This window comes from Cucurbita moschata, unplaced genomic scaffold, assembly GCF_002738365.1.
Source record: "Cucurbita moschata cultivar Rifu unplaced genomic scaffold, Cmos_1.0 Cmo_Scf00047, whole genome shotgun sequence".
Taxonomy (NCBI): Eukaryota; Viridiplantae; Streptophyta; class Magnoliopsida; order Cucurbitales; family Cucurbitaceae; genus Cucurbita; species Cucurbita moschata.
Genome location: NW_019268563.1, coordinates 434,383 through 458,328, shown reverse-complemented (window position 1 = coordinate 458,328; position 23,946 = coordinate 434,383). Strand labels below are relative to the sequence as shown.

Below are 23,946 nucleotides of genomic sequence, written 5' to 3'. Positions count from 1 at the left end.
TTCAAACAAACAAAAACATAATGTGTTGAAATTTTGAAGAAAATAGCACTTTTTGACAGGTTATACTAAATCGAAGAAGAAGCATAATCACAAATATAGAGTTGACCATGATTTTCAATATTTAGCAAATGATACTAAGAACGCTATGGTGGTAGCACAAGACCCAAAGATTTTCAATATTCAGCAAAAGATACTAAGAATGCTATGGTGGTAGCACATGGCCCAAAATCTAGAGCCTTATGTACCACTGCATGGTGTATGAACATAGTTGCTATTTTTTAGAGTGCTTCAAGTTCAAGTTTATAGTACAATAGACCTAGATATATAAACGTTTAAAGAATAAAGATTCTGGTTGCGAAAGAAGTTTTAGAAAGCTTGAAACTAGTTAATATGAGTCTCTGTGAGAGTTGTACAATAGACCTGAATATATAAACGTTTAAAGAATAAAGATTCTGATTGCGAAAGGAGTTTTAGAAAGCTTGAAACTAGTTAATATGAGTCTCTGTGAGAGTTGCGTTATGGGAAAGCAAAAACGAGTTAGCTTCACAAAGGTTGCAAAAAAACTAAAGAAAGAACAGTTGGGAATGGTCCGTACAAATGTTTGGGAACTATCTCCTATTTCATCACTATATTGATCTAAGTTTCATGTCACTTTATTGATGATTTCAAAAGAAAGATATGAGTTTATTTCTTGAAACACAAGTCATATGTATTTTTCAGCTTCAAGAAGTGGAAAACTAAAGATGAAAATCAGATTGAGTTGAAGATCAAATTCTTAGGGCCTGACTATAGATGAGAGTACGACTTGTCATAATTTAAAGCATTTTGTTCGACCGAGGGAATTAGATTAATAAGGACAATTCTTTATAATTAGATTAATGAGAACAGTTTCTAGCCTGCATTGTTAAATAGTAGTTTCATAGGTGACTTTTTTACTGAAATTATGTTAAGGCTTAGATTTTGACAATATTATTATTTTTATTTCTTGTTTTAAATTAAACCTAGAATTGTATCATTAAGTTTTCTGCATATGTTATTAAAAGTGTGCATTTAACGAGGAATCTGATCTAAATATGAAAATTAGGGGCGTTACAAGTTACGTTTTGTACCTTAATGAACCAAGTTGTATACAATGTCACGATGGAGGAACACAAAATACACTTACAGCTAGTATTTTAAAAGCTAAGGTTGAACCAGTGGTATATTATGAAAAAGAAAGGTATTTTTACACGAAAGTGTATCAACTTCCTTCCATACATAATCAAATGTGTTGCATGGAAATGGGTTGAATAAATAGAGACATTACCGCATCTTTTACTTCTTGGCACCCTGTGCCATGTCCATCTCCATATTGATACATGCATTGACTCATTCTAGCCAAATTTTTAGCCATCTCAATGAACACATGAGGAAATATTGAATTCTCGACCTCCATTGTATTTAACTTTTTCCATGTCTCATCAATCAAACTCTTTATATGTTCACGAGCAATGTTCTCTGAAGCCCCTGTATCATTCATATAACATTGTATTGATTTTGGAACATCGCCTCTCTCTAATTCAACCTGAATAAAATGTCCATCCAAAAATTATGTTAGTAAATAGATGTTCCAAAATGTTAAATGGAATAATCTATATGGAATTTCATTAACTCGAACATGCTTATCTACTCATATACATAGGTTTTAATTACTTTAATAAAAGATTTGCTTTTAATAACGATAACATGATTTATTGTTCACATACCGTTGATGTTCCAAGAATCATCAGCAAGTCGCAAAATTATGGAAGAACATCGAACTATATCAATATTTTCTTCCAAGCTCTCCATGTCTTGGAGCATTGGAGATGTGAAAACATATGCATGAACTAATGCAACTGGTCCTCCTATTGAGATCCATGCATTGTCTAGATACTCTTCTAATGTTGGTTTATAATTGGTGTGATACCACTTAGCCTCCAACATATAAGATTTGCACAAATCTACCCACTGTAAAATTAAATTTGTTATAAAGTAAATTACATAACAATTTGCAAAGTTAAAAAAAATCATCATAATCAAATTCTTACCGTTTTCTTAAGGTATTGGATCACATTAGTACTTTTGTCTCTTAGTACATCAAAAGCCATCTCATTTATAGAATTGTGGAGACCAAGAAAACATATTTTCATATAGTAAGGTAGTTGGTCCAGTACATCAACATTCCACCTAAAATTATAATGTATAAGAGGGTTAAATATTTATACATTTTTCAATTAAAATCGGTATAAATTATAAGATTCTCCAATCATTTTGAACCTCAAAAGAAATTATATATTTTAATAATATTTTATTTAATTGTTTAAATTTTAAGAAGTAACTGTTTTTTTTATTAAAGTTGATAAACTAAAGGGTTACTTTCATTAAATCATTCAGTAAACATAAAAATATATTTATCGATTGCTAACCTCTCTACAGCTTCAGTAAAGAGCTCGAGTTCATCTAATGTGCCATATACATCATAAATGTCATCTATTGTCGTTATGATTGCAGCAACTTTTGTAATCATTCTTCTAAAATATGAGAGTTGAGGATCAAATCCAACACCCACCGACCAAAAGAAACTTTCCATCAATCTATCTCTTGCAAAACTCAAGTTTTCGCTAAATCCAATGCTCCTCCACCATCTAATTAGCATATACAAGAATGTATGTTAAGTTAGCAAAAGTATTAATGTAGTTTACAACCAATTATCTATATAAAATATCTTTTTTCTTATTAAAAAAAAATATATATATCCTATTTTTTTTAAAAAAAGGAAAACTTTCAAGTAAATGGGTGACTTGAAACAAAGTTTCGAGAAAAACTCACCACAAACAATTATTTTTAATGCTCTAAATATCTTTATAATATCACTGTCATACCTTGATACATATTTCAGATCTTCTTAGTAGAGCGATTGAACTCGATTGAAATCTAATTTAGCAATTTGGAGAAGAATAGGATTCATATCCACTTTTCTCTCATAGATATCAATGAACCATCTTGTATCCAATTTTGATATTCGCCAATGTAAGGGAAGCTCCAACGCATGTCTAATAATGGATGCTTCATATTCATCCTTGCACGATCTCATGTATTTTTCCAAATACTTGATTGTAAAATGTTTTGCTGCCTCTAAAATGTTCTCACCGTCTATACATAAGAATGAAGCTTCATACAATGATAACATTCCATTTAAATCGTGATAGGGTCCTGTGCTAAAGTTCTTCGTCTCATCCTTAAAATTATAGAAAACCTCTGTCATTGTAATATAAAAAGTTGTTAAATTAATAAATATGCATGGTCTAATGCAACTTGATAAGAGTATTAAGCTTTCATACGACATTTTAACATATTCGTAGATTTAACATCTTCTATGAAATAATTTAAAAACAAAGAGCAATAAAATCAAATTCATTTAAATTATAAAAAATATATATTATAAATTTATATATATAACTTTTCTAATAATATTTATTAACATTTTCTCATCATTTCCATGAAATTTACACTTCTCTTATGGGTATTGATAAGATTATTAAAATTTAGGCTTAACTCTCATTTTCAACCAGGTGAGTGTTGGTATTTTTATAATAATAATGATAATAATAATAATAACAATAACAACAATAGTAATAATAAAATAATTATACACTTATCTCTCGGGTCTCCGTAAGATTATTAAATACTAAGCTTAACTCTCATTTAATAATAATAATAATAATACTTAATTTTTGAGAGACGCTGATACCTTTCTTGGACCAAAAAAAAAACAAAAAACAAACTAACAAACAAAAAAAAATTAAGCGACAAAAAAACATGTCTATACCTTGTGAAACATTGAACCCATGTTGTCTTAAAAGTCTGAATTTAAGTGATGTTGCATACAAATTATTCTTTTCTGAATCATCACTTTCATTGTTCTTCTCGTATGTTCCTTTCAACACATTTTTAATCTCATTCTCAAAATGGTATGAGATTCCAAGTCGTTGTAAAGTATCAATGAGCTCAAGTTGCTTTAGAGGATCGTTTATTATTTGGTTCATAAGCTCACCAACCTCCTCCATTAGCTGATTGAAGCGTTCTACATATATCTCTCCCTGAGCACAACAAACAAGTAATTTCTGACTCTTTATAACCTTTAATGTAAATAAACAAAGAAAACAACTAATTTAAAGATTTCTATCATTCATACCTTCAATTCACTACTTAATGATTCAATGTACTCATGCTTCCAAATAGAAGGCTTGTAATTTCCAAACCGTCGTACAATGGTTTGGTTTGATACTCTTGTAACACTATTTACTTTATCGGTAAGACAGATAAATGAAGAGTTTTGATCAAAATAGACTCGTTTCATGGTAGGGTTCATCATAAAAGGAGAGAGAAATAATGAAGACTTTGTTGGTTGATTTAATTCTTATCGGAGGTAGCCTAATATATATAGATGATCCAAACGTGGCTTAATTCTCTAATATTAATTTTTGTAAATGATTTAAAAAATTGCCTTTGGGCCAAATATCTGAGATTTGAAGCCAGCTCATTGCTTGTGGTCGCATCTCTTTCGAAAACAAAATTTTCTACGGCAAATAGGATGTGATAAGATTGAGTTGGAGACAATAGAAATCAAATTTTTTACCTAACGATCTTATTTTTTCTATTATAATAAGTTACTATTATTGCATGATTTATTAAGAAACGTGTTAAAAGTCTTTTAAAACATTTCTAAATAATGTCATGAACTTATTTGTTAAATAATTATTACAAAAAAACAAACCAAGTGAAACTTAAATAACAAAAAGAGATTGAAACAATGCATTGATCCAACTTAAAAGCTATAAATAACGTGAATGTTTCTACCCTAACTTGAGTCCCATGGTCATTATTGTGATATTGTCACCCATGCCAAGGTGTCTTACCTTTATCTAAAAAGTAAAAGTAGCACGTAACTTAGTATTTTAAGAAATACTTGGTAAGTGACTTCATTGCTAGAGTTAGGAAATACAATTACATGCAATCGTGTTTGAGATGTATTGTTAAACATCATTTCATGGCCTTAGTCTTACCTTCTAGTCCAGACAATATTGGGTGTTTTGTACTTCTCGCCCACCAAACACAGCATATCCCTAATCATCTTAGTTCTTCCATATGACAAAAAAGAAAGAGAGAAACAAGTGTTTGTTCTTTAACTTCTTGTTGAATAATAGTCATTTGAAGGGTACCTTTTCATTAAATAAGAAGGGCTCCATTTCATTCAATTTTAACCAGCTGTGATGCTGCGTGTGACCCAGTACACCGGGAATTCATCAATACATAACCATTGCTTTTCAAAAGAAAAGGAAATAAACGTGTGTTGGTCAACTTTTTCAAAAGGAAATAAATGGGTGTTTGGATCAACTTTTTAAGTGGAGAAAAAAATTGCATCAATTTTAACGTTAACCTTTTAATTTCATAACTTAAATTAGTTGTACCATTTATACCATCCATTAATTTTTTATTTCAATTTTTCATTAGAACTATTTACCGCATGCTTAAAGCCATTTGTTGCTCTAAGATATACACTTCTTTTTTTTATATATATATTTTTTAAAAATATTATTCTTAGTAGAAACCAATATTATTTCTCTTATAAATTTCTTTAATGAAGTACTTTCATTCTCGTTCTTTTTATTTCTCATTAATCTCAAGTTGGATTTGTGCTTCATCTAATGCAGCTGAGTGCAGGTCTTTCATAATTAACTTTATCATAATCTTTATCTTCTTCTTCTCTAACATCGATGTCAACTTCATCCATCGTAATATTGTTGACAGAGCAAACAAGGTCAACTACGTCTAATTCATTGTATTAATGGGCGTTACATTGTCCATTAATGCTTTCCTTTGCTCTTGTCCACATTTTAGTATGGCTCAAAATTCTCACAATCGAAGTGGGTGAAATAAACGTGGCCACTACAGTCTTCAACGAATTGCCGCTGCATCTTCCACACACTTGTTATTGCTTGTCGTAACAAAACGGAAGGCTATGAGGAACACAAGAATCTTTTTGTTTATGTATGGGTCCTATATAAAAAATGTGCCCCTGTCTTTTTTGTGGCTTAATCATAAGAAGTTCAAAGTTAAGCATGCTTTGTTTTGAGTTATTTATGTTGGGTGACCTCTTGACTATTTTCCTAGGAAACATGTGAGTAAGAACAAAGCATCCTGAAAGAACTCGTGTTGGATTATGGGGATAGTTTTCACTCTTGTTTGCGAGGAGTAAGTAACGTGACCATGTCGTAGGAGAATATCGTAGCCATCATGTGCCGATTTTAGATTCCGAATAATAAATATGAGTAATTACAATATGTTCGATTTTTTTTTTTAGCCATGTCAATAGAATCCTCAAGTGTCGAACAAGAAGTTGTGATGTGTAGTCAAAGGTGACTTAAGCATCGAACAAATAGTGTATTTTGTAAGAGGGTTCCAGAAAAGGAGTTGAGCCTCGATTAAGGGGAGGTTGTTGAGAGCTCCAGAGAATGAGGTATTAGGAGAGGCTCCGTGGTGTTATTTGTTCGAGGAGAGAATTGTTAAGGATTATTGAGGAGAGTAGTCCTACAATGGCTAATTAAGAGAAAGATCATGAGGTTATAAGGAACATAATCTTGAATTGTATGAGGCCAAACCAAAAGTAAAATCTTGAGAGCTTGTGCTCAAAGCGGATAATATCATATCATTGTGGAGGTTCGTGATTCTTAACAAAATTTTCAATGCATGACTGCCATATTTCGTGATTCCAATGTGATGTTTAATATTCCGTTTTGAACAAGTCAAGCTTATTTTCCCACAAAGTAAAATTGAAGTCTTAAAAATAAAACGTCCATTCTGAACAAGTCAAGCTTATTTACTCACAAAGTGAAATTGCAGTCATAAAAATAAAACGTTTAATTAAAATATAATACTATGCAAACAACGAAGAAGAGAAATCGTGTAAAACTTTATGATCAAGAACAATAAATACATGTGTGTAAAACTTTAGTAAATATGTCTGCTAGTTGTTCATTGGTGTTATGTTCTTCAAAACAATTCTTTCTTTGCAATAAGATCACAAATATAATGATGTTGAAGTTCAATATGTTATGTTCTACTCTGAAATGTTGGGTTCTTTGTCACGGAGATAGTTGTTTTGTTATCACAAAATATCTCTATTGCTCTTTTTTGCTTTTGTGGAAAATAAACTAACATTTTTCTTAACCAAATGACTTGACACGCTATTGAAGCTGCTGCAACATATTTTGCTTATGGAGTTGACTACGCCAGTGTTGCTTGCTTCTTTGATCTCCAAGTGGTCACTCCTGATCGTAGAGTGAAATCATTGGCTAAAATACTCTGTCTATCATCCAATGATCCTGCTCAATCGCTATCCATGGACCCGTATAATTTGAAATTAGAAGATATAGAATATCAAATTTCATACTCCATAGTTTAGGCATTATAGGGATTATAAAGTACGACCCATTTTGATGCTTCACAATGAACTTTTGAAGGCTGTTGCATGAGTCGGGAAATAACACTAAGAGAAAATGCAATGTCATGTCATGTCATGTGTGCATTAAGTAAATTAATCCGTCAACTAAGCTTCTTAACCTTCTAATATCTGTCTTTTGTACTTTATCTTTATGTTGTAATTTTCTCAGTAATATTTGTGGGTGTGGTTGCGCGCTTACAATTAAGAAGACTAAATTTACTCATATTATCTTTGAATTTTGTTTTTTATATACAATTAGGTTTCACTATAATCATATTAGTTTAAGTCATGAGTGTGTGTAACTACATCTCTAAATTAAAGTTTACTTATTAGATGTATGCTACAAAGGTCTCGTTCAAATAGAATTTTGTTTCAACATGAATTTTTCTCATTCTTTTGTTGTTTTGGAAGCATGTTTTATATAAAATAATCATCGGTTTTACATTATTGAGTTTAATTTTATGATTAAAGGGTTGAAGTCTTTTTCCTTTTTAGAATTTCAAATATATGCATACAGATATTTAAATTGTTGTTAATTATTTCAAATTTAATTAAACTTCAAAAGATTTTCATAATGTGCATAACCGTTATAATCTTTAAAGCAATTTCAATGAAATCTTTACGGATGATTGGTGAATAATTCAACATTTGAATTTCATTCAATTTCTTCCACGACTCGATAACCAAATCCTTGATATATCTTCCTGCTTGATGTTTAGAGGCACCTGTGCCATTCATGTATATTGAAGAGACTTAGCAACTTCACCTCTCTCGGCTTTCATCTTGTAAATTAGAAAATTTTCATTATTAGTGTTATTCGTCCACATGCTCGAAAGTTAGGAAATTAGAAATACGTATGATGAAGCTAAGTCATTGGTAAGACGAAAGATCATTGATGAATGTCGAATAATATCAAGATAGTCTTCCAAGTATTCCAAATCCTCTTTCATTATTGAGTCTGTGGAAAAGACGTAAGCATGAACGAGAAGAAGAGATCCCGATGCTGAAATTCATGAATTGTCTAAATACCCTTGGAATGTTGTCTTATAATTGGTGCAGTGTCATCTTGCCTCTATCAAGAACGTTTTGGATAAATCTATCCATTGCAACATTTTAAATGTCGGAGGAGTTAGGGTTTCATAAAATTATCTTAGTGAAAGAAAAAAACATCAGAATTTTTCAGTTAGCGTAAAATTAAATCGAATGAAAAAATATTTACTATTAATTTTCCTAACTATTGAATGACATTTACTCTATAATTCTTAACCGCATATAATGCCATACTGTTGATTGTGTTGTGGAGAGCAATAAATCATATCTTCATGTAGTTAGGCAATGAATCAATTGTTACAATATCTCATCTGAAAGTATCAAAATATAATCTAAAATCTTCTTTTATTAATTATGACAACTTGAAACACAAAGTTTCAATGGTTTGTCTTTGTAAAACTTTTTTTTTTTGTTTGTTAAATTTGGTTCAATTTAGTGGGTAGAAATTATCTCTCGACAGCATCTATGAAGAGTTCAAGTTTATTGAAAATTCCATACACGTCATAAACATCGTCAATTATTGTTATTAATGAAGCAATTTTTGTAGACATTCTTCTAAGATATCTGAGATGAGGTTCGCATCCCATTCCCACCGGCCAAAAGAAATTTGTCATCAATCTATCTCTTATAAAGTCGAGTTTTTGTCCGAGCTCAGTGCTCTTCCACCACCTTAGTATATACCAAATAAACCATTAGGTTCAATGTTTAGAAAAGAATTAGGTAAAAAAATAATATAAATATCACATAAAAGTTCTCTATGGAAAGACTTCTTAGATTATATTTTCTTTTAAAAATACTTTTTTCAAAATTTAAAAAAAATAAAACTATTTTAAATTCACAATTAAACTTATTACCTAGAGACATATTTTAAGTCATCTTAATGTGTGGATTGGACAATATTGAAGTCTAACTTGACCAAATCTAACAACACAAGATTTAGTTCCGGTTTTCTTCTATACAAATCGATGGATTTAGTTCCAGTTTTCTTCTATACAAATCGATGAACCATCTAACCTCCAATCTTGGCATTCTCCAGTGAAGTAGAAGTTCGAGAGCATGCCTAACCATACTACAAATTATTTCATCACCACTCGATTTAAGGTATTTTGATAGATGTTGGATGGCAAAATGTCTCGCTTCATCCAAAAAGCATTCACCTTTCATTGCTAAAAGAAGCTTCAAATAAGGATAATATTCCTTCAGCTTTCTCTTCACAAATATTATTAGAACTTTCTAACTCATCATTAAACTTCTCGACAATCTCTGCATATAATCAACGAGAACCATTATTTAGGAGAAAGAGAGATAAAAAAGGAAAAAAAAAATAATGAAAAATAAATGGGTGACCTTCGAGATATAATAGCCATGTTGCCTTAAAAACCTAAAATGAAGAGAGGTGGCACATAAGTTGTTCCACTCTAGAACTTTTCATTCCGGTTGTGGGACATATGATTTATTTCTATTTTGAATCTACTCTAGAACTTTTCATTCATATTGTGGGACATGATTCATTTCTATTTTGAAGTGATGTGATGGTCCTAGCCAGCTCCACTTGTCTCAAACTATCTCCAGCCAATAATAATTTTTTTTCTTTTATACAATATCATTTTCACTCTTCTTTTTAACTTATCTCTTGGTGGGTAAATAGATGAAAAATAATTTAAGAAAACATATTCCTAATATACCAACAAAATTATATTGACAAACGTGAATTCACCTAGTTAGTGATTCAACGAACTCATGCTTCTAAATAGGAGGTTGGTAACTTGCAGACCACCAAATAATAGAATTACTAGAAATTTTTGCATCGACCGTGGGTCCCTTAATTATTTGAAAAGACATGCAAAAGTTGTCATATTGTGAGCAAGCATAGCTCTCAATTTCTTTTATACCTTTAATGTTCACATTTTGAACTAATTATAAGAAGGTGCACTAGATAGGAGGTTGGTAATTTGCAGACCGCCGAACAATTAAATTATTATGAACTTTTGTATTGACAGTTGGTCGCTTAATCATTTGAAAAGAAACGTAAACATTAGGATGAGAAAAAACATTTTGTGAGGAGGTAAGAGTAGGGATGGAGGAAAGAAGAAGATGGAGAAGACTCATTATTGTGAGCAAACATATCTCTCTCAATTGCTTTATAACATTAATTTTTCTCATTTTGAAATGCAACATCGTTTGAAATAATTAGAAGGAGAAAAACATGTATTGCTATTATCTCCAATCGATCCATAAAATTTTACAGTCGTGGTCACTACTACTCCTCCATACTCTCCACCACATAAGCCTTATCATGCGGGAAAGGCCACATGTCATGGTTTTGAAAGTGCAAAAACCTTTCATTTAAAATATTTTATAAACCATACAGTTATAAATTTTTTAAAAGATAATAAAGTGAAAAATAAATAATACAAAATTTTTAAAAAAATGAAGAAAATAATAAAACAAGGTTGAACTAACTTAAGGCTACTAAGTTGAAATATTCTAACACTAGTTCTATGGCTCCTATCTTGACGTAGTTCTATGGCTCTCATCTGAACGCGATCAATCGTATATGGGTGTCTTACTTTTACTTCAAAAATAAGACTAGCATGCTATTTGCTCAATTCTTCCGGATAGTTTGTCATCCATATCATTTTCTTTTCAACTTCAACTATTGTCACGTACTCAGAAAACGGAGAGGAGAGTGAGAGTGGAGAGAGAATGAAAATTATCGAGCACGCCTATGAAATCAGAAAACGAAACCCACGGCCTTAAGCCGTCAGATTCGACGTCAAAACTGTTAAGAATGAGAAATAGAAATAGAATTGGGATCGAAAGTATGATCTTCATTCATGTTTACCACGTTTAAATAGGATACAAACTATCAACTAATACCTAAAAATCAAGAAAAAATTATATATAACTAACTAAATCTTGTAAATAAATAAAATATACATTTAATCAAATCTAAGATAAAATATACTACTAACAACTCCAAAAATATCTCAGATATACTCTCTAACTAATTATTAAAATATATCTCCAAGTATCACATCTTAATACTCCCCTCAAGTTGGAGAGTGTATGTCAATCACACCCAACTTGTCCTTCAAAAAATCAAATTGATGTCTTCCTAAAGCTTTAATAAAAACATTTGTCAATTGCATTTTAGTTGAAACATAACACGGTTTGATGATTCCAGCTTGTAATTTTTCTTGAACTATATGACAATCTATTTCAATGTGTTTCATACGTTCGTGAAAAACTAGATTGGCTGCTATATGTAATGCTGCTTGATTATCACAATATAATAATCCTGGTTTGGACGGTGGAACATTTAAGTCTTGAAGAATGTATCTTAACCAAGTTAACTCTAAACAAGTATTTGCCATAGCTCGATACTCGACTTCTGCTGATGATCTGGACACATTAGTCTGCTTTTTAGACTTCCAAGAAATAATTGAATTTTCGAGGAAAATGCAGAACCCAGAAATAGACCGTCGGAAGTTCGACAACCACCCCAGTCAGAATCGCAATATGCTTGTAATCTTAAATTGTTTTCAAATGGTAGTAAGAGTCCTTGACCAGGAGTGCCTTTGATGTATCTCAGAACTCGAAGAGCCGCCTCCCAATGTGGTTTTCTTGGTTCATGCATAAATTGACTAAGCATACAAATTGAATAAGCTATGTCAGGCCTAGTGACGGTCAAATATATTAATCTGTCAATCAACCATCTGTATTTACTTGGATCATTCAACTTCTCTCCTTCAATTAAAAAAAGTTTCAGATTTTGCTCCATAGGAAATTTGTCTGGACGTGCTCCGGTAAGACCTGTGTCTTGAAGGATGTCTAGAGCATACTTCCTTTGAGACATAAAAATTCCTTTTCTAGACCGAGAAAATTCAATGCATAGAAAATATTTCAAATTTCCTAAATCTTTGATAAGAAATTTCTGGGGTAAACTAGTTTTGAGATATTGAATTTCTTTGAAATCATTGCCTGTCAACAGAATATCATCAACATAGATTAGAACTGCAGTGAAAGAAGTACCTTTACTCTTAGTAAACAAAGAGTAATCTGCTTTGGACTGAGTGTAGCCTGCATTTTGTATAGTTGTAGAAAATATGGAGAACCAATTGCGAGAAGCCTGTTTTAATCCATAAAGAGATTTATGGAGCCGACATACTGTATTCTCCCCCTGTCGACGAAGACCTGGTGGTAAAGACATATAGACTTCCTCGTTTAGATTACCATGGAGAAAGGCATTTTGAACATCCAACTAATGGGTGAACCATTTTCGAGCAGCAACAATAGTGAGTAAGCAACGAAGTGTAGTAAGTTTCTCTGTAGGAGAAAATGTCTCTGTGTAATCGATACCTTCAACCTGAGTATATCCCTTTGCTACAAGTCGAACTTTATAACGTTAAACAAAACCATAAGAGTTGTATTTAATTTTGTACACCCAATGACAACCAATAGCTTTATGACCAGGTGGTAGAGGAACGAGAGACCATGTATGATTACGTTCCAAAGCTGCAATTTCATCATTCATAGTCTGCTGCCATAACGGGTCGCCAACTGCCTCGTCATAGGTTTTAGGTTCTGTCTGGGATGTAATAAGAGCTAGAAAAGCACGTTGAGTAGGAGAAAAACGAGAGAATGAAAGGTAATGATGAAGGGGATACCTAGTGCCAGTGCCGGGACTTGAGCTAGAGGTTAAATGATTGGCTCCAGAAGACATCTCATAATCCTTATGCCAAGCTGGAGGCTGTTTAGTACGAGTAGAACATTGGAGTGGAGCTGATGTATCAGGTGGGATAGGATTAGAATTAGTGGGCAAATCTGGAGAAGGAACAGAAGGTGGAGGAGACGACGAAGTAGTAGGTGAAGGAGGAATATGAGGTGAAGGAATAAAAGATGGAGGATGGATGTTTGAGTAGGATGGATCATGAAGTGGTACAACAGGAGTCGAAGGAGCTAATGTCAAAGTTTGTGAAGCTGATAAAAAAGGAAAATCATCTTCACAAAATTTAACATCATGGCTGATAAAGAATTTGTGAGATTACATGTCATACAACTTGTAACCTTTATGACCACAAGGATATCCTACGAAAACACAAGGAATTGCCCGAGGTTCAAATTTTTGCTTAGGAAGTACTATAGTTGCATAACATTTACAACAAAAAACTTTAAGATGATAAAATGTATGTGGTCATTTGTAGAGTGCTTCAAAGGGAGACATGTTAGATAGCAATGGTGATGGCGTTCTATTTATAAGATAAACAGCCGTTAAAATGCACTCTCCCCAAAAATTAAGTGGAACCTGTGACTGAAAAAGAAGAGACCTAGCTACATTTAGGATATGACGATGCTTACGTTCTACGACTCTATTTTGTTGTGGAGTATAAACACAAGTGCGCTGAAATTCAATGCCACAAGAAGTAAAAAATGGTTGCAAAGATAGAAACTCAGTTCCATTGTCTGATCGAACTATCTTGATAGTAGTATGAAATTGAGTTTGAACGAATTTAACAAAGTTCATTAACAAATGATGTACTTCTGACTTATGTTGCATTAGAAAAACCCAAGTACATCGAGTAAAATCATCAACAATAGTGAGAAAAAAATGCAAACCAGAATGGGTAGGAATTTTATGTAGTCCCCAAACATCACAATGTATCAGATCAAAGGCAGAATGAGTTGTTATTGAACTTCTTGGGAAAGACAACCTAGTTTGTTTTGCTAATGGGCAAATACTACAATTATGAGAATAACTCGCATTATTAAGATGCAATTGATCAGCTAGAAATTTAAAACGAGAAAAAGAAGGATGACCTAGACGTAAATGCCATAGATCAGATTTCTGAGATACTTGATGAGCTAAAGATTTGATTGGAGATGAAGAAATATGATAGAGACCTCCAAATTGTTTACCCGAGCCAATCATCTTCCCCGTAACCATGTCCTGCATAACACAAGAATCAGAATAGAAGGTGACATAACATTTCAAGTTATTGGTAAGTTTGCTGATGGACATTAGGTTTAAATTGAATGAAGGCACACATAAAACGTTGTTTAATTTAAGGTCAGGGCTAAGGGAAATATTGCCAGTATGTGACACACGTGTTGTCTCTCCATTAGGCAAATTTATTGTAGACATGATGGCAGCCTTTGGTTCAGTCATAACAGAAGATTTTAATACTATATGATTCGGCTCCACTATCGAGAATCCATGAATTAGAACTCGCAGATTAATAGATAATGTAAATATGGGAAACAAACCTGCAACATTGATGTGATTGTCAGAATTACCAGAAGGGTGATGATTGATTGCAGATAAGGCTTGTGCTATCTATTGTAATTGCTTTGAAGAAAAATTTGGAATGGAATTAGGTGATTGTTCTTCTGTATTCAACTGAAAAACATCGGCCATATTTGCAGATGATCGATATCCACGATTATTGTGTTGATTGACTTGTCTTGTCCTTCCAGAATTATTTTTCTGTTGACACCGATCTTCTGTATGTCCCCTTTTATCACAAAACTTAGAGTGAAACTTAAGGATTTGACACTCATTGATTGTATGACCACTTTTATTGCAGTGTTCACACGATTTGTCCTTGGCGAATTTTGAATATGTTGTTTTCTTCTGCACTGCTGATGCAATCGAGAAATTCTCAGTAGGTTCAGAAGTTACCTGACGCTGCATCTCTTCTTGTACAAGTAATGAATAGGCTTGCCTCACATTAGGTAATGAAGACATCATCAATATGTTAGATCTCACCGTTTTATAAGACTCATTGAGCCCCATGAGCAATTGTATCACCTTGTCTTCTTTGCGTTGATCAATATGTATTTGACGTTGATTACAGGTAAATGGTGTGCGGTACGCTTCCAGTTCATCCCAGAGTGCTTTGAGCTTGGTGAAATATGTTGACAGTGCCATGGTTCCTTGTGACATCGTTGCTATCGACTTTTGTATCTGAAAAATTGTTGGAGCATTCTTTTGTGAGAATTGATCGTGAAGATCAACCCACACTTGATGAACTTTCTTGGCGTGAATAATGCCTTTAGCGATATCTGCTTCAACGGAATGAGTTAACCAAGATATTATCATACTATTACATCGATTCCAGAGTTCAAATTCAATTGAATTTGCATCTTGGGACGGTTCTTCAATTGTGTCATCAATGAGGCCGAAATTCTAGATAAACATATAGAGAGAGTTAGTAACCTAAGCTGGAGGCAGTTGAGATACCTCATTAATGAACAGGTGGCCCTAGAAAGAGAAACTAGGTATCAATTGTGAATAAAACTTAAAAAAAACACCTGGAAAGATTAGTTATAGCTTATGAAAGAAAAGTTAGCTACTTACTGGATAATTAATTATTCATCAAAATTATTTTAACTTTTCTTTCCCGATTTAGATGATGCAGGCCAACTGAGGTCGATACCAGCGGGCTAGTGACTATTGGGAATCCATGTCTGTTTATGTAATTATGTTTTCGGGTTTAAAATTTAAGTTGGTTAATAATGCTTTAAATAGAACTGGTTTTGAATGTTCTACTTGATGTTTATGAACATTTTTAGTGGAAATCTTTTACAAAATTATGATGGGTTGTCGGAGTTTGTTTTCGGAGTCGATGGTAACTCCTGTAAATCGCGCTATTCATGAGTGGGTGTTACACCTAAAAACCTAGCAAACCTCCAAGCATCCAAGAATGATAAAATAGCTCTTTCTAGTTTGATAACAACTAGTAGAGTGTAAAAACTTCCATTTCCCTTCTCACTCTAGTACGATATTGTTGACCTAGGTGTGAGGCCATTTAGGGATGTGTGATTCGCTTGTTTGTTGGATTACCTTGTATGTAGATAAGTCTTGTAGTTACCTTACACGAGAAGTCGGCGGTTACCCTACATGGAGGATCCATTGTATGGGAGGGCAATCATCACGTGGGTAGCCAATGAAGTAGGCACATACTAGGGGTAGCACCTCTAACCTTTGGTGGCTACAATGTCTGTGGGATAGGTTTGCTGGCTAACGTTCCGTGGATGATAAGCATGTTAGCACTCACCATGTTGTCCTCACCTTATACGAGCAGACTAACACTCACCATGTTGTCCTCACCCATATAAAATTGGATTTTAATTTTGTATTTAGTCTGGTGTTGTTTGTCTTAGTTGGATTTTAATGTTAGTGCATTTCTTATTTTAATTTTATTTATTATACTTTTTTTTTCTTTCGTCTTTCTAGTCTTGATCTAGGTTTCAAAGCCTTGAAATTCAGGTTGTAATAGATTGGTAGCAGAGAAGTTGAGTTTTAGGTTTCGTAGATTTTTCTTATGATAAAGAGTCGTACAACTATGTGACTAAATTCGACGACACCCACAACAAGTTATGTAGTATAACCCTTTTTAGTATTATATGATATGTTGTAAAACTATATAAATTATCTGTATGTTTTAGATTTTGTTGTAGTTATGGTAGTAACCTTTGACATTGAAGAGTGAACGTTAATCTTATAGGTCGGTGTTGGATCCGAGTTATAGTATTTTGGTAAGGTGATGTGGCCAAGATGAGTCATGAGATAGTAGACTTACCATAGGAAGATAGAGAAAAGACGAGCAGAGTGCAAAATATCCAACCCATGAATTTGGGTATGACATACCTTAAGGCTCAGTACCCGATTAGGTACCCATAACCAAGCTTCCTGTGACCATAACACTAGAGTCCAAGCAAGTCTCTGTACAGTTCATGTAATAGACCCAAACAGTATAGTTCACACAGGCAATAGTGATCACCAAAGGAATTAAGCACCCCACGAGCAAACCATTACTCCGAGTGAGTTTTACATACGTTAGCATGTTAAAAAATAAGATTCACCAACCTTAAGATAGGAGTTATCGAGGACATGGCTTTAAGGTTTTGGTTGGACTGTTCAAAAGTTAAGTTCAAATTTATGGACTTCTAGGAGTGTGTGCGTGTTATGCTATTTATGAGTTTTGGGGTGGATATTACTAGTTAAAGATTGTCCAAGTGGAAACAGTTTCACAGGAAAAGTATGCTCGTGAAGTTAAAGGATGTGACACTACTAGTGTAGACTTAAGAACCTTGGAGTCTAGGGCACCAGAAGAATGGTCAAGATATGACCACATCTCCCTTGAGAAAGAAAAGTCCAAACACAATGCTGGTAGGAAGAACCCTCAAATAGTTTAGCTAGATTAGGAAGAGAATAGCGAGATTATGAAGAGAAAAACTTCAATTCAACACACAAATATGATTAGCATACTTTTGAAGGAAGCTCATAAAAATAAAAAAAAAATAAAAAAAACCTTTAGACAATGTGATTCAAAAACTACCTCTATGGTAGTATTGTTGTGGCTTGCAAACATGTAAGGTTAGTAGAAGAAATATTATGTCCTAAGGGAAAACGTATAACTGGGAGAAGCATTTCCAGAGTTTACAATAAGTTCTTTAGAATCCCATGCAAGAACTTGAGAGGTCTACATGCTTAAAGAGCCTATAATGGAATATCACTAATAGATAAGATATGACTAGATCAACTATAAAACAGTAAAGGAGGAAGCTTAAGTAAATGCATAGGACTTATGCAAAGCTTATCTTCTGCTAAATGGTATGTATGTAACTCAGATGAGTGTCAATGCTAAAGCAACATATATAATAGGGCATCACTCTATGATGAGGGGCCTGAGTTGGCTGCGTGAGGCAATTTTTGGTGATACAATAGGATCATAAGGGTTTTGGTATGGTTAGGTTAATTTTAGATGAGGGTTAGAGAGAAGGCATACTGAAATTTGCTTTCAAGAGCTGGTATGAGTATTAAGAAAATTTTGTTACATTTTATGACCTCATCGATGCCCTACAAAGATTAAGGATCAAATGAATTGAGCATTCGTAAGGTTATCTAGATACGAAAAACCTTGTTTCCTCTGATGATAAACTAGTGTACACAAAGGCAGAAGTATAGCATACCAATTGTGATGGTTTTAAGAGCGCACTAGTTGTATAGTGATGAGTTTTTGTTATTGAAAATTACCTTCCTTATTCACATGTATCAAGTTAAGGGATTACAGGTGCAATAGAAGTGTAGTTGCAGACTATAGAGATTGTCTTTCAATATTTAAACTGCCATGGTATTTACTATGTGCTAAGAGGCATGGTACACTTAAGTAGAAAAGCACTCTAGAGATACTTGAAATTGAGGAAGGGCTAGAGATGTAGTTCGAGTCAAAAGGTGGCTACCTAATGAAGTACCACCCAATGGTAGCTTGCCTCAAGAATTAGGTCGCCTTCTTTGCATCGAAATAGTGTTAGAGGACGGTCGGAAAGGATACTTTGTGCTTAACAAATTGATAAGGTTTACGCCAGAATTGGTCATTTGATCAATGTAGAAAAGGTTAAGGAGTAGAAAAGCACTCTAAAGATACTTGAAATTGAGGAAGAGCTAGAGATGTAGTTCGAGTCAAAAGGTGGCTACCTAATGAAGTACCACCCTGTAACGACCCGAAATTTTCCACTTAATTTAAGGTCGCTACTGTATACATACCATAAACATTGAATGCGGAAGACTTCATTTAAATTCCATAAAACATAACCTTTAACTTAAAAACACAGCCATGAACTTACGTGTTTCGAAAACATCTTTAAAACGACACAACAAAAGACCCGAAATAAAATAAATAAGCGTTTAAGTTTAAAACATCCTATTCTATCCTAAGTCTAGGAAAATAAATACCACTAGCCTATGCATGTGCCATGATCTCGAGTTGCGATGCCGTCGTCAGCCGTACAGGAATGCCTTGCCTTAACCTGAAAAATGTAGTAGCACATGGCCTGAGTATTTAAAGAAATACTCAGTAAGTGACCCCACTATTGGGGTTAAATGCAACAATCACATGCAATGAAATGATGGGACCTATCTTTCATTTCGTTTCGTTTCATTTCATTTCGTTTCATTTCGTTTCGTTTCGTTTCGTTTTCCCTACGGTGTAATCCTAACAGGTAATTGTGGACGTGTACCATATACTCTACACGCAGCCCATACGTGCGAGTATGGGCTCACCAGCTAGTTCGCACACCGCTGGGCCACTGTCCCTAGCCGGTGGGCATGCTCTGGGGGCCCACCGGGACCCATTAGAATTAAAACCGTCACGGCAGCACTATGCAAAGCATAACGATCGTTGTCCTGCCCTTTGGATGTACGCGTCCGTACCCTCGTGATGGGATAGGGGTATCCCCCCAAATGCATGATCACACAATATGCATGAGGTCCCACTAGTCCTACAGTCATCATTTAATGAACATAACCCCGTGTCACGTTTTCATGTTTACATGTCATTCTCATTCTCATTTCATTACATATCATACATATTCCTAGCGGGGTTATGTATCATGCAATTTACCGTATTTCATGTCATACAATTCATTCAGTTACATTTCAATACCCATACAACAAGCCATAATCGTACAAGGGTCACACATCGTCACATGCATTCATATCACATCAACTAAGCAGCATAAATAACATTCACGTTCACATGATTTCGTACTTAAGCACAATAATCTAGCATACAATGGATCATATCATAACAAAGTCATAACGTAAACACTTCATAGTCATATCGTTCTCTAACTTACCATAGCCTTAACGTTCTTATACCTATCACAAGCATATCATTACGTGACGTACCTTAGTCATATCATCACCAGAACATATCCTAACACCATCGTTCTATCAATCTATCACAAACCTATCCCTTTCTACCCATAACCTAACCGTATTCTTTCATCAATCTCTCCTATCCATAGCACTCCGGTATGTAACCTAACCTTAACGTTTCGTGAACGTATCTTACTCCTATCGTTACATTTTGTTTTGTGCATCCTTCTCGTATCCTATCTCAAACATCTCCTAGAACACATCGTACCATAATTATTATCATACAATCAACATATTATATAACATAACGTAACATATAGGAAGCATATCGATCCACAGACAATTCACGCATATCAATATATATGACACGTGCAGAACCACAGGGCACGTGTCAATATCAAAAAAAATAACCATGCCGATAGTAAGGTCACTTACCTGGCCAGCTTAAGTCGTTGTCACGAATATATCTTTAATTCAAGTTCGATTTCGTCCTTCGAAATCCGAGTCAACCTATATGAGCCCATGACATTAGTTTCAGGTTTGAACTCTATAAAATTATTTCTCTAATTTATGTTGACCCATGTGTTATACTTCATGTGAACGTTAGAGTCTTTGCTTGAATTAGGTGTTGAAATATTTATATATGTTTGTTATAGTATTATTTTCCTACAACCCATTTAATACTCATTAAAATTGTACAGATATTCTATTTTCTCCGATGGTGTTTAATACCCTTTTAACATTTTCCACCTAATTTTCAATTATATTCACAGTCTTCCCTCTCTGTCTCTTACTGTGTTTTCTTTCTTCTAATTATCTCTCACTGTATTTACACTCTGTGTTTACCTTTTTCCCTCTATATTTAGTTTGTGATTTTTAATTCTTATCTGTTTCCTTTTAATTCTGTTGTCATGCCTTCCAAATTTCCCGTGAACCCTGTTTCCAAATCCTTGAATCATGCCTTCCAAATTTCCCGTGAACCCTGTTTCCAAATCCTTGAATCCTTCTTATCTCAGTGTTTCCTATTCAGTGGGTCATTCTATCTTTAATCTATTAACTTCGCTACCGATAAAAATTTAATCTAACATTACTAATCTGACGTGATTGACTAGAATCATTGACATTTAGTTTCTAACTCAGATCATTCTAATAATTCAAGGAAGATCTAGGTGTGATTTAAAAAAAAAATAGGATAAAAACAAATAAAGATTTAATATATACCTTGTTGATCAGATCTATCTTCACGTAAATCTACTGTGAATCTCAATTGGGTAGGGGTCATTCTCATTTTTTTTCAATCTCAATTGGGTAGGGGTCATTCTCATTTTTTTTCTCAAGTAAATCTTACTATTATTGATCATCTGTTTCTTTTTTTTTTTTTGCAGTAACTTGCTGGCGTAAGGATAGGTTGAGGAGAGATAATTGTGGGAAGGGATGAGAGGTTAGTGGAGAGAAGTGGGAGAAAGGTTTTTTTTTTTAATTAATTAATTAATTTATTTATTATTATAATTTTAACTATTTTTATAATTATTTTTATTCGTTTATTTCTTTATTTATTTTTAGGCTATTACACACCCAATGGTAGCCAGCCTCAAGAATTAGGTCGCCTTCCTTGCATCGAAATAGTGTTAGAGGACAGTCGGAAAGGATAACCTTGTGCTTAACAAATTGATAAGGTTTACGCCAGAATTGATCATTTGGTCGGCGTAGAAAAGGTTAAAGTAGACTTCTTAACCGGGAGTCCCAAAGACTAGATCTAGGACTTGAAATAGCCTAGGTTTCCTTAGATTACGCAGAGGCACTGCGTGATGATAGAATGATCGACATACTAACTTGGATCAGAGCCTATAAAATCTGATCCAATTAAATCCTTGTGATTGTAATCATGCTCTGATGGATAGCAAAGCGCTAGTAGAGACCTATATATCTTGGTGGAGTGGAACCTTAGAAACACATTGTTGATTTCCTCTGAACTGCTCAAAGAGAACAATAAATTTTTGTTCGACTTTAACATCCAAACAAGGATGTGCAGTGGGTGGATGTCCATAGAGTTACCATCGAGACACAATAAAAACTTGAGCAAGGAAAATGAACTTAATTATGCATCAGGAAGACAATCTGTCTACACAGTGTGCCAGTTTCAACCGTGTCGAATCGAGACTAGGTTTACCTCTTTTTTTTTTAAAAGGTCTGCAAGAAGTGTCACATACACTCTCGGTATAGTGGGTACACAACTTTCCACCCCTAGAAAAATGGGAATTTTTTTAAAAGGTCGGCAAGAACTGTCACATACACACTTGGTATAGTGGGTACAGAACTTTCCACCCCTAGACAAATGGGCAAATCGAAAGGTTAAATCAGGACTTGTAAGACATGCTCCTTGCTTGTGTAATGGATCTCACAGGTTACTGGACCAACATCTACCCCACATTGAGTTCACTTATAATATTAGCTACCAAGCAATTTTCTATGTGGCTCCATTTGAAGCTAGCAGGGTTGAAGGTGTCAAACTTCAATATTTTGGAAAGAGGTGGATATGCAAGCTTATGGCACCCGATTAGTTCAGGTTAATAATGCAGCAGTGTAGATGATCGAGTAGGCAATTTTACTACACAAAGCTGACAAAAGAATTATACAGATTCTCGTAAGAAGGAACTTAATTTGTTGTAGGTGGACAAGTCTTCTTAAAGATGGCACCAATGAGAAAAGTGTTGAGGTTTGAGAAAAAGGATAAGTTAAGTTTGAGGTTCATAGGTCCCTTTGAAATCCTTGAGAGGATAGGGCTTGTGGTGTACAAACTAGCACTGTCACCCACCCTTGTCACTGTGCATAATGTGTTCCATGTCTCTATGTTGCGAAAGTATACTCTGAACCCTACATACATCATATAGCATGAGGCACTCCCATTAAAAGAGGATATGTCTTAAGAAGATATTCACGTACCTTTATAGCACGTGAAGTTAAGCAGTTGCATAACAAGGAGATTCCTCTAGTCAAGATTCTATGGGGGTATCCATTCGGGCTGCAATGCATTCCAGGAGTTTGGTTAGACTGCGACCTAGGATGAAACACCTCTAGTAGATCGAGCAAAATAGAATGATGAGAGGCACTCAAAGGATGAGGCCCCTAGTACTCCTAACCGATATAGACTCAGGGAGTCGAAACTGAGAAAACTAAGACGTGAATCCATGTTAAGACTGCCAAACACTCCTAAAGACCTAAAAACCACTACCACAACCCTAGAAAACAAAGGTAGCCTCCTATTTTGATAGTACCGGTATTTCGATAGTACCGGTACAGTGTATGCACATCTTCCTCTTTATTTTCCACTTTGGTATTGTACCGTTGAGCTAGGCGTGAGGTTGGTTAAGGACATGTGACTTGATAATTAGTTAGATTATCTTGCACGGTGAATCTATCCTATTAGGGAGCGTTAATCAAGGGGGTAGTTAGTAGTTATTCTACATAGCAGATTCTTCTTGTGGGAGGGTGTTCAACATTAATCAATGGAGCTAGTACGTATAGAGGGTAGTGTCCCCAACCTTGGGGGACTACATGGCTATGAGACGGGTTCGCCATCAAGCTCCATGGATGACGAGCAGCCTAGCACTCACCATGCTGTCCCCACTTGGTAGAGATTTTTTTTTTTTTTTTTTTTTTTTTTTTTTTTTTTTTTTTTTTTTTTTTTTTTTTTTTTTTTTTTTTT

The 23,946-nt window shown here is 34.1% G+C and overlaps 2 pseudogenes; both read right to left on the bottom strand.

Moving 5' to 3' along the window:
• Nucleotides 1-1,247: 1,247 nt before the first annotated feature.
• Nucleotides 1,248-4,381, bottom strand: LOC111434994 (annotated as a pseudogene).
• A 3,702-nt stretch (nucleotides 4,382-8,083) lies between these two features.
• LOC111434906 lies at nucleotides 8,084-10,894 on the bottom strand (annotated as a pseudogene).
• Between the last annotated feature and the right edge of the window lie 13,052 nt (nucleotides 10,895-23,946).